The sequence below is a fragment of the Mobula hypostoma genome, chromosome 5 (assembly GCF_963921235.1).
Source record: "Mobula hypostoma chromosome 5, sMobHyp1.1, whole genome shotgun sequence".
Lineage (NCBI taxonomy): Eukaryota > Metazoa > Chordata > Chondrichthyes > Myliobatiformes > Myliobatidae > Mobula > Mobula hypostoma.
Genome location: NC_086101.1, coordinates 151,890,454 through 151,907,932, shown reverse-complemented (window position 1 = coordinate 151,907,932; position 17,479 = coordinate 151,890,454). Strand labels below are relative to the sequence as shown.

The 17,479-nt window shown below is 41.1% G+C and overlaps 1 protein-coding gene across 2 annotated transcripts in view; it reads left to right on the top strand.

Moving 5' to 3' along the window:
* Positions 1-17,479, top strand: part of ric1 (RIC1 homolog, RAB6A GEF complex partner 1) — a 154,564-nt gene that overhangs the window by 27,057 nt on the left and 110,028 nt on the right. The gene's annotated exons all lie outside the window — the stretch shown is intronic.

The window sequence follows — 17,479 nt, the reverse complement described above, 5'->3', positions numbered from 1 at the left end:
CTTACTGGCCCATTATATCAAACCATTAATATCATCCTTTAGCCTGAGTACACTTACTATCAACAACATGAACGTGTTTCATCTGTGAACTCCTACTTCCTTATCCAAATCATTAGTTTTTATAATGAGCAGTAGGAGTTCCAGCAACAATCCTGTTCTTGCAACACTGGTCATGGATTTTTAATCACAAAAGCAACCCTCCAACATTACCCCCTTTCTTTTGTGATGCTACAGAAGGCCATAATGTACATGTGGACTACATTAGCCACATTATGCTATACCTCTTTTAAAAAATGACTTGGTCTGTTGGGGCATCCTTGTTAGCAAAGTCATGCTCACTTATCTTTTAATCCCTGAGCTTTAAGTATAAATTAACCTTGTCAAACAGAATTTTTCCTGTAATATTCCTATTATTGACGTTAGACTCGCTGGTCTTTAATTGCCTTGCTTACCTCTTGAATCCTCCTCGGACAAAGGTACTTATTTTTGGAGTATTGCAGCTTTTGAGATAAGAACAGGAGTAGGCCATTGGGCTCTTTGAGCCTGCTTCACTATTCAATAAGATCTTGGCTAGTCTGGATGTGCCTCAGCTTCCTACCTGCCTTTTCCCCAACCCTTAATTCTCCTGCTATGCAAATGTTACTCCCTATGCGTCTCCCGTGTCCATTTGTCCCTCCCCACTGATCTCCCTCCTGGCGTTTATCCTTGCAAGTGGAACAAGGGCTACATCTGCCCCTACACCACCTCCGTCACTACCATTCAGAGCCCTAAGCCGTCCTTCCAGTTGAGGTGATACTTCACCTGTGAATCTATTGTCATGTACTGTGTCCAGTGCTCCTGGTCTGAAAACAGATAAGTCACCAGGACCAGATGGACTACGTCCCATGGTTCTGAAGGAGATAGGCAAAGAGATTTTGGAGGCATTGGTAATGATCTTTCAAGAATCACTTGTTTCTGGAGGACTGGAAAATTGCAAATGTCTTGAGCGCGTGCATGCGTGCGTGTTTTCCTTCTCCACTGACTGTGATCAGATGTGAACATAGGACATGGAAATTTACAGCACATTACAGGCCCTTCAGTCCACAATGTTGTGCCGACCATGTAACCTGCTCTTCAGACTGCTTAGAATTTCCCTAGCGCATAGCCCTCTATTTTTCTAAGTTCTATGTACCTATCTCAGAGGCTCTCAAAAGACGTTATTGCATCTGCTTCCATCACTGCTGCTGGCAGTGTACCTGTATTTTTTTTAGATTATGAGAACACTCTGTCCTCCTTTATTGTCATTTAGAAATGCATACATGCGTTAAGAAATGATACAATGTTCCTCCAGAGTGATATCACAGAAAACAGGACAAACCAAAGACTAACACTGACAGAACCACATAATTATAACATATAGTTACAGCAGTGCACAGCAATACCATAATTTGATGAGGAACAAACCATGGGCACGATAAAAAAAAAAGCCTCAGAGTGCCCGAGTCCCCAATAGCAGGCGGCAAAAGGGAGAAACTCCCTGCCATAAACCTCCAGACACCGTCAACTTGCCGATGCCTTGGAAGCAGCTGACCACAGACGACACTGCGTCCGTCCGTCCGAAAACTTCGAGCCTCCGATACAGCCTCCCGAGTGCCTTCAACCTAGCCCTGGCCGCTGAAACAAGCAAAGCTGAGGATTCGGGGCCTTCTGCTCCAGAGATTCTGGTTACCACACAGTAGCAGCTGCAGCGAAGCGGGCATTTCAGAAGTTTTCCAGATGTTCCTCCGTACTCTCACGTCCATCTCCATCAAGTCAGAATTGTGCATGGTCCCCTACTTGACAGATTACAGATATCATTCACCAGAGAGGCCGCGCGCGCTGCGATCTTCTCCTCCTCCTTATTTCATACACCCACCATACTTGTAAAAGTATGTCAATATAGACATATTTAGCATTTTTACATGATATATTGATTTAATCTAAAAACAAGATAAACATTACTTACCTTAATGAGACTTTTGAGTCTGTTTTGATTTCGCCGAGCTTTTAGTGTTTGGAGTTAAATTAGTTACAGAAAGCAGCAGAGAATTCTTCAAATTTGAATCAGTCAGTCGCGACCTCATTTTGTTTTTAATCAATTTCATGGCTGAAAATGCTTGTTCACATCTGTACGTCATTCCAAAACTACAGATATAACTGGGCAAATTTTCTTAGTTCTGGAAAATGTTCACAGGGTAATGACTGCCAGAAATTAATCATGTCAGAAGCATTTGAGACTGAGGGAAGCTCATCAAATTTCATGTTCAATAATGAATTTGTTTTCAAGTCAATGTTCCATTTGTATCTTACTAGGCATCTTCATGATTTTTTTGTTCACTAAGTGAAAATAGGTTATAAATGCAAGTATGCAGTCTTCTTCTTTAGCAAAATCACGAAAACAACTTTCAAATGACTCTTGCAATAACCTGATTTTTTTTTCCAATATGCTTTGTAAAATTGCCATTATATTCAGCGCATTCACTCTGCTCTTTTAAGTGCAGAAACTAGCTCAAATCCTCATTTTCTAACTGAGGGGTGAACAGTTTTAACTTCATCTTGAATGCACTGATATCATTTACTAAGCTAGGAAACAATTTGTTCTTGCCTTGGAGTTTCAAATTTAGATCATTGAGATGGCTAGTAACATCAAATAAAAATGCTAAATCAAATAGCCAGTTGTTATCACATAAAAGGGCTCTTTCCTCAGGCAGCTCATTTTGCTCTTCTAGAAAATTATGAACAGTATTTTTCAGTGTCCAAAATCTACTCAGAACCTGTCTTCTAGAAAGCCAGCACATCTCACAATGAAGGACAAGATCGCCATATTCCAAATCTAACATTTCACAATATTCTCTGAATTCTCATCTGTTTAATCCTCTTGCTCTAATTTTATCCACGCATTTCACAACCAGTAACAGTTCACCAGCAACTTTGATGTGTGCTGCAAATTTAATGTTTTTCTACACGGTGACGCTTGGTGTATAATGCAGCGATATTTTAGTAGTGGACGACCTAAAAAGTTTTCAAGCAAAGTTGTAGTCCCAGCGGCTTTACCTATCATTGACAGTGCTCCGTCAGTACAAGCCCCGATGAGTTTACTAGAATCTAGTTGTAGATTTTCTAGGCATGAATTTACTTTGTCAAATATGTCTGATCCTCTTGTTTTTTTCCATGAAGCGACTCAAGACCGATAAGTTCTTAAAAGACGATAAAATTATCATCAATTCCTCTTATAAAAATGCTTAACTGGGCTACATCACATATGTCAGCAGATTCGTCCAAAGCTAATGAAAAGAAAGGGTTAATTTTCGAAAAGGTACAACTGCAAATGTTCACAAAGGACAAACAAAGCACAACTCCATAGCGCACGAGTGTCAATTATAAACTGACTGGCAAAAACATGCAACGCATCATTGGTGCAGATGCCTAGCGCCTCAGGATCAAACAGGTATCAAACGTGTATTTAACAGTTATGGAACGACTGCAGAACAAAAATCCTTCTTTCCTAGTTTGACTCATTGAACATTTTTTAAAATTGAAAACAGATTAATGTGAAAGAAGATAACATTCGCCAAAAGATGTGCACGAAATAATAAGATCGCTAAAAATAATTGCTAAGTTTTAGATTTATTCTCAGTAAAACCCATTTCTAGCTCTAAGCTACTTGAATTCCTGTTATAGATTTTTTTTCTACAAATCGGTTTTTGGTTAATACTTTTTGCATGAGTAGGCTTACTTTTTTATTATTACCACTGGGGCGCCATTGTTTGGCCATCCCTGATCTAAAGCCTGGTACACAGCAGCCATTCCGGCCCCTGAGACATCCAAGTCTCTGTAATGGCCACCACGTCATATTTTCATGTTTTGATCCACGCTGTAAGTTCATCTGCCTTGTTTATGATACTCCTTGCATTAAAATAGACACATCTTAAACCATCAGGCTAAGTGCATCTTTGCTCTAACATCTGCTTATCCTTCCTCGCAAACTCCCTACAAGCTATCACTACTTTTGCTTCAACCTCACCATCCTCTGCATCTTCACTTCAGTTCCCAACTCTCTGCAAATCTAGTTTAAACCTCCCTGCCAGGATATTGTTTGCCCTTGGATTCAAGTGTAATTCGTCCTTTTTGTACAGGTCACACTTGCTGCAGAAGAGGTCCCAATGATCCAAAAATCTGAATCCCTGCACCCTGCTCCAATCCTCCAGCTACGCATTTATCCTCCACCACATTCTATTCCTATACTCCCTGTCACTTGGCCCAGGCAGCGATCCTGAAATTGTTGCCTTTGAAGTCCTGCTTCTCAGCTTCCTGTATTCTACTTTCAGGATCTCCACCTTTTTTCTACCTATGTCATTGGTACCAATATGTACTACGACCTCTGGCTGCTCACCCTCCCATTTCAGGATATTGTGGATGCGCTCAGAAACGTCATGAACCCCACCATCCTTGTTTCTTTTTCACGTCCACAGAATCGCCTATCTGTCCCCCTAACTATAGAGTCCTTATTACTGCTGTCCTTCTCTTCCATTCCCTACCCTTCTGAGCCACAGGGCCATACTCAGTGCCACCGTTGCTCTCCCCCACCCTGCACTCCCTGGCGCTCTCCCTTTCTTCTCCTGACGGTCACCCACTTATCTGTCTCCTGTGGTCTCGGAGTGCTTATCTTTCTGTAGCTCCTGTCTATCACCACCTCACTCTCCCTCACAAGCCGAAGGTTATCGAGCTGCAGCTCCAGTTCCCTAACTTGGTCTCTAAGGAGCTGCAGCTCGATGCATCTGGCATAGATGTGGCCATCAGGGAGGCAGGAAGTCTCTCACATCCCACATCTGACACCTAGAACAGAAAACTGACCTCGCAGTCATACCAACTATTCTAATGCACCGAGCCCTGTGAAACACTCCTTTTTTAAACTCTTCGCCCCGACCCATGCAAAGCGCCCTCTCTCTCTTCGAATCAATTGGTCCACTGCTAATGCCACTCCACTCTTTAAGAAGATGGGGGGGTGCTGGGGGGGAAGCAGAAAAAGGAAATTGTAGACTAATTTGTCTCCTTCAGAGATTAGGAAGATGTTGGAGTTCATTTGTAAGGATGAGGTTTTGGGGTACTTGGGGACGCATGATAAATTGGGCCATAGTCAGCATGTTTCCTTGGGGGGAAATCTTGCCTGGCAAATCTGTTGGAATTCTTTGACAAAATAACAGGCTGGATAGACAGAGGAAAGTCAGTGGATGTTGTATACTTTGATTTTCAGGAGGCCTTTGACAAGGTGCCGCACATAAGGCTGCTTAACAAGATGAGAGCCCAAGGTATTACAGGAAAGATTCTACTAGCATGAATAGAAGATTGGCTGACTGACAGGTGGTAAAGTTTGGGAATAAGTGGTGGGGGCATTGCGTGGGGGTTCTGGTTGGCTGTTTGTGACTAGTGGTGTTCTGTAGGGGTCAGTATTGTGACAGTTTTTTTCACATTATATGTTAACGACTTGGATTATGGAACTGATGGCTTTGTGGCCAAGTTTGCAGAGGATACAGAGATAGGTGGAGGGGCAGGTAGTCTTGAGGAAGGAGGGAGTCTGCAGAAGGACTTGGACATATTAGGAGAATGAGCAAAGAAATGGCAGATTGAATACAGTGCCAGGAAGGGAATGGTCATGCACTTGGTAGAAGAAATGAAAGTGACTATTTTCTAAACAGGGAGAAAATTTAAAAATCAGAGGTACAAAGGGACTTGGGATTACTTGTACAGGATTCCCTAAAGGTTAACTTGCAGGTTGAGTCGGTAAGGAAATCAAATGTAATGTTGGCATTCAATTCAAGAGGACTAGAATATGAGAGCATGGATGTGGCCGAGGCTTTATAAGGCATTAGTAAGACTGCACAGGGTATTGTGAGCGGTTTTGGTCTCATTATATAAGAAGTGTGCTAACATTGGAGAGGGTCCAGAGGAACTTCACAAGAACGATTCTGGGTTTGAAAGTGTTAATGTATGAGGGGCATTTGATGGCCTGCTCTCACTGGAGTTGAGAAAAATGAGGGTGGGGGAGATCTTATTGAAATCTATAGAGTATTGAAAGGCTGAGAGAGTGGATGTGGAGAGGATGTTTCCTATAGTGGGCAAGTCTAGAACCAGAGGGCACAGCCTCAATAGAGGAACCTCCATTCAGAGATGAAGAGTTTATTTAGCTAGAGGGTGATGAATCTCTGGAATTTATTGCCACAGTTTGCTGTGGAGGCCAAGTCATTGTGTATATTTAAAGAGAGAGCAGAGATTCTTAATTAGTCAGGGCATTGAAAGTTACAGGGAGAAGGCAGGAGAATAGGGTTGAGAGGGATAGTAAATTAGCCATGATGGAATGGCAGAGCAGACTCTATTTGTCGAATGGCCTAGTTCTGCTCCTCTGTTTTGTGGTCTCGTATATCCTCAAAAAACATTCTTAAGTTTGTTAAACAGGACCTGTTCTTCATGAATCTATACTGTATCTGTCTGATTAAACCACTTCTACCCAGATGTCTCATTATTTCTTTAATGATAGCATCAAGCATTTCCTCAATTACAGACCTTAAGCTAACTGGCCTGTAGTTACCCCCTTTGTCCTCTACAGTGGACCAGTACATTTTGGCCCAGTTAAGCTGGCCCAATTGGCCAGGGTTTCATGGAAGTAGTTAAAATGGTATTAAAACAAAATGATGAACTACCATTTAACTGAGTAACTAGTGAATTTAAACAAAATACAGAACAAATTAAATACTACCATACTACTACCGTACTATTGATGGAGGAATTCATCTGCCATGTTCCAGTGTATGCACTGTGTTCTTTGGATTGACTGTAATCAGCACAGACATCTGAATGTACTACCTTCATGCAATCCTTTTGATGATCACATCTTCCAAATCTTCATTGTAACATTCAAAATGATTGTTGATGCCTTCAAATCCTTCGTAGTTTCTAATTTGAAGTAGTGAAATTATTTTCATTTTCACTCCTGGCCATTTCTGGCAGCAACAGTGAGAAAAACAATTCTAAATTGTTCCTGCTTATTTCTTGCTAACTATCAATGACAAAAATCACTGCTTTTTGAACACAAGCTGATGCAACTGACACTATTTAAAAATTGTTCACTCTAGGCTTGTAGTATCTAACAGCCACACAAGCACACAATTTATGCTAGTTAGAAACTGTTCAGAACAGTCTCCTGTCCTAATTAAGTGGCATGTTGTCCCTAATAACCTAAGGAATCCCAGCTATTTTCTTGATTAGTTTTTGTTCTTTTTAAGACTTGTCCCAAATAAACAGTTGCCACGAGTACCAAGCCCATTTAACTGGAATCCTCTTTTTTTTTTAAAACGATGGTGTTATATTTGCTCTTTTCCAGTCTGCTGAAAAATGCCCAGAAACAATCACAGACATGGGTACTATAACTTGCACCTTTTCTTTCAGTATCCTGAAAGCATCCCATTGGATTCGGGGACTTGTTTACCTTTAGGCCCACTAGTTTACTCATCACTGCCTCTTTAATAACAGTGGTTGTATAGAGGTCCTCGCCTCCTATGGAATCCACAACATCTCTCTTTAGCATGTTATGTGTGTCCTTGACTGTGAAGGACCCATATATAAATTAAAGTAGTAGTGCTAAAAGAAGGGGGGAAAACAGATATTCATGGGTTCATTGTCCATTTAGAAATTTGATGGCAGAGGGGAGGAGGCTGTTCCTGAAAACATTGAGTGTGTGTCTTCAGGCTTCTGTACTTCCTCCTCTGATGATAGCAATGAGAAGGGGCATATCCTAGGTGAAAAGGAGTTGCCTTTTTGAGGCATCACCTTTTGAATGTGTCTTAGATGCTGGGGAGGCTAGAGCACAACTTTCTGCAGTTTTTTTCCAATCCTGTACAATGACCATGACCAACCTCAAAGCACTTCATCATAGTAGATGTGAGTGCTACTAGATGATAGTTGTTGAGACAGCTCATCCTGCTGTTCCAAGGCACTAGTGTGATTGTCCCCCTTTTGAAGCACCTGGGAACCTCTGACTGCAGAGATTGAAGATGTCGCTGAACACTCCTGCCATGTGGGTGGCGCAGGATGTCAGAGACCTGCCAGGTACACCATCAGGGCCTTGCAAGGATTCACCCTGTTCTGGCATCAGCCTCCAAGACAGAGATCATAGGATCACCGCGTGCTGCAGGGATTCACACAGGCATAGTTATTCTCCCTTACAAACAGCATAAAGGGCACTGAGCTCATCTGAGAGTGAAGCATCACAGCCAGTCATAATGTTGGGTTTTATTTTGTCGGAAGTAATATCTTGCAAACCCTGCCAGAGCTGACGTGCATCTGATTCTGCCTGTAGCCTCAATCGGAATTGTATCGTCACCCCTAAAATAGCTTTCTGTAGGTTGTACCAGGACTTATTGTATAGTTCTAAATCACTAGTCTTGAATGCCACAGATCTAGCCCTCAGCAGATCATGAATCTCCTGGTTCATCCACAGCCTTTGATTTGAGTATGTCCATATGTTCGCGATGGTGCATGCGCATCCACAAGGTCTTTCTTTTCTTTTTAAATCTTTTTATTGAATAAGTATACAAAAAAGGTAAGCCATATAAATATTAATACAATGTTAAAGTATAATAAAATTCCAAAAGATAACAATACCAAAAAGAAAATACTACAAACAATGTAATTTAAGCATAAGAAACCAAAATAACATAATAGTATACTAGATTTTATATATATCAATGGAAAAAAAAAAGAAAAAAAAACCCCAAAAAAAAAACCCACCGTGCAACTAACTAAAAGCAAAGCAAAGCAATGGGCTAACTTGAAACCAAACAGAGTTAAACTTAAAATCACGTCCTCAATCCCGACCTCCATTAAAACAGTGAAAAAAAAACAAGAAGGGTAAATATTACATTAAATGAAAATATCGAATAAAAGGTCCCCAAATCTGTTCAAATTTAAATGAAGAATCATGAAGGTTACTTCTAATTTTCTCCAGATTCAAACATAAAATCGTCTGAGAAAACCAAAAAAAGGTAGTTGGAGCATTAAGCTCTTTCCAATGTTGTAAAATACATCTTTTCGCCATTAAAGTAAGAAATGCAATCATTCTACGGGCTGAAGGGGAAAGATTACTAGAAATTTTAGGTAGTCCAAAGATAGCAGTAATAGGGTGAGGAGAGATATCTATATTTAATACCTTAGAAATAATATTGAAAATATCTCTCCAAAAAGTTTCCAAAGTAGGGCAAGACCAAAACATATGAGTTAAAGAGGCTATCTGCCCCGAACATCTATCACAGAAAGGATTAATATGCGAGTACACAAGGTCTTGAAGTCATTTGAAATTTTGATGGAGGCATTTCCATATCACTCATTATTAATTCCTCCTTCTCATTTTCCAAAGGACCTGTGTTCACTTCAGCCACTCTTTTCTGCTTTATGTAATTATAAAAACTATTTTCTGCATAATCTTTTTTCCCTTGTTGCTTGCTAAGTGGTTCTTTGTTGCTTTTTAAGTTTTCCCCATCTTCCAGTTTCTCACTATACTTGGTGACTTTGTGTGCATGAGTTTAAGTTTAATGCCCTCATATTTATTTGATTGTCCAAGGCTGGTTCTGACCACTCTCACTGCCCTTGCTTTTAACTGGAATATATGAGCATCATGTAAAAACTTTGAAAGTCTTCTACCATGCCTCAGTTGTCCCACCAAATAGCCTGTGTACCCAGTCTATACTAGCCAGGTCCTCCCTCATCCCATTGTAGTCTCCCTGATAAAGGCATAATACCCACTTACTTTAATTAGATCCATTTGTATGAGACATTCAATCATACTGTGTTCACCGTTTTCAAGAAGATGTCTAACTAGTCTGTTAATTTTACCTATCTCATTGCATAGGACCAGATCTAAAGTAGCATTTTCCTTTGTAGGTTCACTAATATACTATTCAAGGAAGTTGTAACAGATACATCCTTGAAGTCCTCAAGACTGCCTTAACCAATCTACGTGCAAGTTCTTGCATGGATCAGCTATTTCTTGGTTTAATTCCTATGCCATTATAATGTAATTATTTGGTGGCCTATCAACCACTCCCATCAATAACTTTTCAATATTACCTAATACTATTAGATATTAGATTATGAGGACATGCAATCCTCTTTTATTGTCATTTAGTAATGCATGCATTAATAAATGATGCAATGTTCCTCCGGTGTAATATCACAAAAACACAAGACAGACCAAGACTGAAAAACTGACAAAAACCACATAATTATAACATATAGTTACAACAGTGCAGGCAATACTGTAACTTGATGAAGAACAGGCCATGGGCACAGTAAAAAAAAGTTCAAAGTCTCTCGAAAGTCCCATGATCTCACGCAGACGGGAGAAGAAAGAAAACTCTCCCTGCCATGCTTCCAGCGCCGCAAACTTGCCGATGCAGCATCCTGGAAGCACCCGACCACAGTCCGACTCTGAGTTGTCCGAAAACTTTGAGCCTCCGACCAGCCCTCCGACACGGAGCGCCATCTTTGCCGAGCACTTCGACCCCAGCCCTGGCTGTCAGCAACAGGCAAAGCTGAGGATTTGGGGCTTACCCTCCAGAGATTCTTGATCGCACAGTAGCCGCGGCAGCGAACCGGGCATTTCAGAAGTTTCTCCAGATGATCCTGCATGCTTCTCACGTCTGTCTCCATCAAATCAGAATTGTGCACGGCCCCCTATTTAACAAATACGATATCATTTCACCAGAGACGCCGCATCTGCTGCATTGCACTGCAATCTTCTCCTTCCGCCATGATATTTAATTCCCAATCATCTGCATCCTGCATTATTTCTGTAATGGCCACTAAATAGTATGTTTTTTTTTAAAACTGATTTGTTCCATAAGTTCACTGACGTTTTGTGTACTACAGGCTTTAAGTAGAGGCCCTTACTGTGTTTTTAAAATCTGGTAACCTTTGTTATTTGCATTTGACTTGTCTTGCATTCTCACTTCCCTCTTTTCTAACTTCTGCTTTGGTCTGTGCATTGCTTTCCTACACCCTTCTGCCTGGATTCTCATCCTCCTGCCATATTGGTTTCAATCTTTCCCCAACAATAGCAAACAATATCCCAAAGGAATTTATCCCCAGTCTTGCCCAGGTGTAGACCATCCTACCTCCCCCTGAACCGGCTTCATTGCCCCAGGAATATGCCCCCCCTGACCTGCTGCTCAAGCCACACATTCCTCCTAACTATGCTACTGTTCCTATTCTGACTAGCATGTGTCCCGGGTTATAATCCTGAGGTTATAATGCTGAGGTCCTGCTTTTTAAATTTATCTCCAAGCTCCCTAACTTCCACTTGTAGGACTTCTGTTTTTTTCCCTCTATTATTGGTACCTGCATGCAACATGACAAATGGTTGTTCATCCTCTCCTTTCAGAATACTCTGCAGTCGCTTTGAAATATTTATGACCTCTGTACCTGAAAGGCAACATACCAACCAGGAGTCCTGTTTGAGGCCACAGAGGCTCCTTTTTATTCCCTTTATCATGAATCCTCTACCATGATAGCTTGGCCTCTTTTTTTTTCCTGCCTTCCTGTGCTGCAGAGCCACCCACGGTGCCATGATTCTTTCTACTGCTGACTTCCCCTGATCGCTATCTCCCCAAACACTATCCAAAGTAGTATGTCAGTTTTGGAGGGAGAGGACTGCAGGGGTCTCCTGCTCTACCTTCCTGTTACTGCTCTCCCTATTTGTCATCTATTCCTGATCTTTTCCTAGGCCCTTAAACTGCAGTGTCCAACTCACTAAATGTGTTATTTTTTCCTGCAACATTCTCAGCATCAAGGATGCTTCAAAGTATCTGTCAACCAATGTGCAGCTCCATGGTCATCATACAGTCTGTCAGGAGCTGCAGCTGGACACAGAACCTGCATACATAATATTCAGACTCTGGCAGCCTCCCTGATTTCCCACGTTGCACAGGAGGAGCCGGACACAAGAATCAGCTCACCTGCTATGAATAAAAAGCTTTGTGCAAAAAAAAATATATTGCTCCACCTCCTCATTGAAGCCTGGTATTCACCAAAGCCCACACTTAAATAATAGCGGCCCCTCTCAAAATGGCCTCTCTGCTTGACTGTAGCTTTTTATTGGCTGCTGATATTTAGTTAATTAGCCAATCATCTAACACAATTAGTTCACCTACTTATTTTAAATTTCTGAAAGTGAAGCTCAAGCAAGCAACAAGGTTCACCTCTTCAATGTTCCCACTCTTGCTCCAAGTCCCTGCTCTTGCAAGAGAAAATCTCAAACAATGAAGAATGAAAGAAAAACTTACCTGGAACATATCTGCTGCAGATATGTGCCTCTTCTTGCTAAAGTCTCTTGAACCAAAGCATTAGGCCTTCATTCCATTCATACACGTATGGCCATTCACACAATGGCTGTTCCACTTAAACTTAACTACATTTTATTGGCCCTAGTGAAAATTGCAAGCAATAAGACTTGACTCTTCAATTCTTTCCAATCTCTCTCTGGCTCACGATCCCATAAGTGATCTTCCAGATCACTGATTTGAGTTTTCATTGGTTGACCGGATATAAAGCAGGCCAATGTATGAGAACATAAGATCCTGCGGATGCTGGAAATCTTGAACAATACACATAACATGTTGGAGGAACTTAGAAAGTCAGGCAGCAACTTTGGCAGGGAATAAACAAGTTGATATTTTGGGTTTCGATCATCAGGTCTGATCTTCAATGCATGATGTCTGTTGAGAAAATATTATGAATAATTCTTTATTATCGATGTTAACTATGTGTTATTGACACCCAAATTGATATCTGTATATGCTCTGTCACATTTGATTAGCCCACTGATTTTCATTATTTGTAAATCATAGAATAAATTTGAATGACATTCTGCAAAACTAGGACTATGCACTATTTGTGAATCTGAACTTTATAGACAGTGAGGAAAGATTAACCGGACTTTCTGTGTGGAAAAGTTCAATAAGTAAGGTACAAAACCATTTTCTTGAGGGGACCACAAAGGTGAATTAATAGCATTCACCCAGACATTGATTTAGTTTCACAAAACATTAGAAAAATTATTACTGGATTCCTTCTAGTCTGCTCAAGATATGTGAGAGCTCTGCTGCCAACTATCTGAAACCACTTTGCTTGTACTTAATTTATCCTTCAAAGGAAGCTACTGTATGTTCATTGTGAAAGCCTATGGTCTTTAGGAAACAGAGGTTCAATCAGTTTAAAAGCAAGAAGGGCGAAAGACCCTTAGTGAATTTGAATTCCTAGTTGGGAAATTGATCTAGGTAAGTAAAAGAAGTGTAATAGTAGGAGCGTACAGGTGCACATTCTTTATCCGAAATTCTGAAATGCGAAAAGTTCCGAAAACCGAAGTTTTTTTCGCCATCAGCTGAGGTCACTCAGGTATAACGTGGCAGTACTAGCAGAGGCCGCCAGACATCAGTTGTGGCTCAGCGCTTGTACTGGTTACACGTGCATTTGCTGTTCGCTGATATTTTGTGTTCATTGTTGACTTTGTGTTTAATTTCACTGTGAAAATGTTAAAAAGAGCTGCAGATACGTTCTCAACGTTCAGGGATATTCAATATTCAGGAGGGATAGACATGAAGGAAGGGGAGGTGGGGTGGCGTTGCTGGTTAAAGAAGAGATTAACGCAATAGAAAGGAAGGACATAAGCCGGGAAGATGTGGAATCGATATGGGTAGAGCTGCGTAACACTAAGGGGCAGAAGACGCTGGTGGGAGTTGTGTACAGGCCACCTAACAGTAGTAGTGAGGTTGGAGATGGTATTAAACAGGAAATTAGAAATGTGTGCAATAAAGGAACAGCAGTTATAATGGGTGACTTCAATCTACATGTAAACTGGGTGAACCAAATTGGTAAAGGTGCTGAGGAAGAGGATTTCTTGGAATGTATGCGGGATGGTTTTTTGAACCAACATGTCGAGGAACCAACTAGAGAGCAGGCTATTCTGGACTGGGTTTTGAGCAATGAGGAAGGGTTAATTAGCGATCTTGTCGTGAGAGGCCCCTTGGGTAAGAGTGACCATAATATGGTGGAATTCTTCATTAAGATGGAGAGTGAGATAGTTAATTCAGAAACAAAGGTTCTGAACTTAAAAAAGGGTAACTTTGAAGGTATGAGATGTGAATTAGCTAAGATAGACTGGCAAATGACATTTAAAGGATTGACGGTGGATATGCAATGGCGAGCATTTAAAGGTTGCATGAATGAACTACAACAATTGTTCATCCCAGTTTGGCAAAAGAATAAATCAAGGAAAGTAGTGCACCCGTGGCTGACAAGAGAAATTAGGGATAGTATCAACAGCTACTTCCAAAGAAGTAGCATACAAATTAGCCAGAGAAAGTGGCTCACCTGAGGACTGGGAGAAATTCAGAGTTCAGCAGAGGAGGACAAAGGGCTTAATTAGGAAGGGGAAAAAAGATTATGAGAGAAAACTGGCGGGGAACATAAAAACGGACTGTAAAAGCTTTTATAGATATGTAAAAAGGAAAAGACTGGTAAAGACAAATGTAGGTCCCCTGCAGACAGAAACTGGTGAATTGATTATGGGGAGCAAGGACATGGCAGACCAATTGAATAATTACTTTGGTTCTGTCTTCACTAAGGAGGACATAAATAATCTTCCAGAAATAGTAAGGGACAGAGGGTCCAGTGAGATGGAGGAACTGACTGAAATACATGTTAGTAGGGAAGTGGTGTTAAGTAAATTGAAGGGATTGAAGGCAGATAAATCCCCAGGGCCAGATGGTCTGCATCCTAGAGTGCTTAAGGAAGTAGCCCAAGAAATAGTGGATGCATTAGTGATAATTTTTCAAAACTCGTTAGATTCTGGACTAGTTCCTGAGGATTGGAGGGTGGCTAATGTAACCCCACTTTTTAAAAAAGGAGGGAGAGAGAAACCGGGGAATTATAGACCGGTTAGCCTAACGTCGGTGGTGGGGAAACTGCTGGAGTCAGTTATCAAGGATGTGATAATAGCACATTTGGACAGTGGTGAAATGATCGGACAAAGTCAGCATGGATTTGTGAAAGGAAAATCATGTCTGACGAATCTCATAGAATTTTTTGAGGATGTAACTAGTAGAGTGGATAGGGGAGAACCAGTGGATGTGGTATATTTGGATTTTCAAAAGGCTTTTGACAAGGTCCCACACAGGAGATTAGTGTGCAAACTTAAAGCACACGGTATTGGGGGTAAGGTATTGGTGTGGGTGGAGAATTGGTTAGCAGACAGGAAGCAAAGAGTGGGAATAAACGGGACCTTTTCAGAATGGCAGGCGGTGACTAGTGGGGTACCGCAAGGCTCAGTGCTGGGACCCCAGTTGTTTACAATATATATTAATGACTTGGATGAGGAAATTGAATGCAGCATCTCCAAGTTTGCGGATGACACGAAGCTGGGTGGCAGTGTTAGCAGTGAGGAGGATGCTAAGAGGATGCAGGGTGACTTGGATAGGTTGGGTGAGTGGGCAAACTCATGGCAGATGCAATTTAATGTGGATAAATGTGAAGTTATCCACTTTGGTGGCAAAAATAGGAAAACAGATTATTATCTGAATGGTGGCCGATTAGGAAAAGGGGAGGGCAACAAGACCTGGGTGTCATTATACACCAGTCATTGAAAGTGGGCATGCAGGTACAGCAGGCGGTGAAAAAGGCAAATGGTATGCTGGCATTTATAGCGAGAGGATTCAAGTACAGGAGCAGGGAGGTACTACTGCAGTTGTACAAGGCCTTAGTGAGACCACACCTGGAGTATTGTGTGCAGTTTTGGTCCCCTAATCTGAGGAAAGACATCTTTGCCATAGAGGGAGTACAAAGAAGGTTCACCAGATTGATTCCTGGGATGGCAGGACTTTCATATGAAGAAAGACTGGATGAACTGGGCTTGTACTCGTTGGAATTTAGCAGATTGAGGGGGGATCTGATTGAAATGTATAAGATCCTAAAGGGATTGGACAGGCTGGATGCAGGAAGATTGTTCCCAATGTTGGGGAAGTCCAGAACGAGGGGTCACAGTTTGAGGATAGAGGGGAAGCCTTTTAGGACCGAGATTAGGAAAAACTTCTTCACACAGAGAGTGGTGAATCTGTGGAATTCTGTGCCACAGGAAACTGTTGAGGCCAGTTCATTGGCTATGTTTAAGAGGGAGTTAGATATGGCCCTTGTGGCTACAGGGGTCAGGGGGTATGGAGGGAAGGCAGGGGCGGGGTTCTGAGTTGGATGATCAGCCATGATCATAATAAATGGCGGTGCAGGCTCGAAGGGCCAAATGGCCTACTCCTGCACCTATTTTCTATGTTTCTATGTTTCTATACCCCTATGGGTAACAATAAGAAAAAGAGAAGGAAGCATCTATCATTATCAATAACACAGAAAGTGGAGTTATTGCAGAATCTTGATCGTGGTGTGTCTGTACGTTGTCTTACTGAAGAAAATAGTGTCGAAACTACCACTGTATATGATTCAAATAAACAGAAAGACAAGTTACTGAAGTTTTATAGTGACGGTGACGTTCTACATTTATCCCAATAAGTCATTTACCATGTGTTTGATTTGGTTCGTTTGAAGCTGTATATTTTTGTTTTATTGAATGTTTTTGTTGGAAATAAATTTTATTCTTGTCATTATTCCCTAAACAATACAGTATAACAACTATTTACATTGCATTTACATTGTATTAGGTATTATAAGTAATTTAGAGATGATTTAAAGTATACGGGAGGATGTGCGTAAGTTTGGTGTGCCGCCGGGTCCTAAAGTCCACCGCACTGAGCCAGGTTAAATAAGGGACTTGAGCATACGTGTTTTTTGGTATCATCAGGGAGGGGGGTCTGAAACCCAAAAAGTTCTGAATTCTGAAATGCAACTTGGCCCCAAGGATTTCGGATAAGGGATTGTGGACCTGTTTTAAGTTCTTGTTTACTATTAGATGAGTTTATCTAAAATGTGGAGGCAAGGCAGGGGCTTGCAATACTCATCCTGTACCATGTAGAAAATCCAATATGTTTTGTGTTTAGAATTTCTTGTGAGGTTTCCAACAGAGTAGTTGGCCTTCGTTCCTGAAACCTACCTTAATATTAAGTGTAGTGCTTTTTTTAAAAGTGTTCAGGGACTTAAATTATCTGTAATTCAAATAGAGTTTGCAGTTGTTCATAAATTACATCATGTTGCAAAATTGAGCTTGAATGTACTTTTCACAAACGAGAAAATCTGCAGATACTAGAAATCAAAACAATACACATAAAATGCTGGAGGAATTCAGCAGGCTAGGCAGCATCTATGGAAAAGAGTAAACAGCTGACGGTTCGAGCTGAGACCCTTCATCAAGCTGTACACTATTTTCTAAACGGGGAGTGAATTCAGAAATCGGAGGTACAAAAGTACTCGGGAA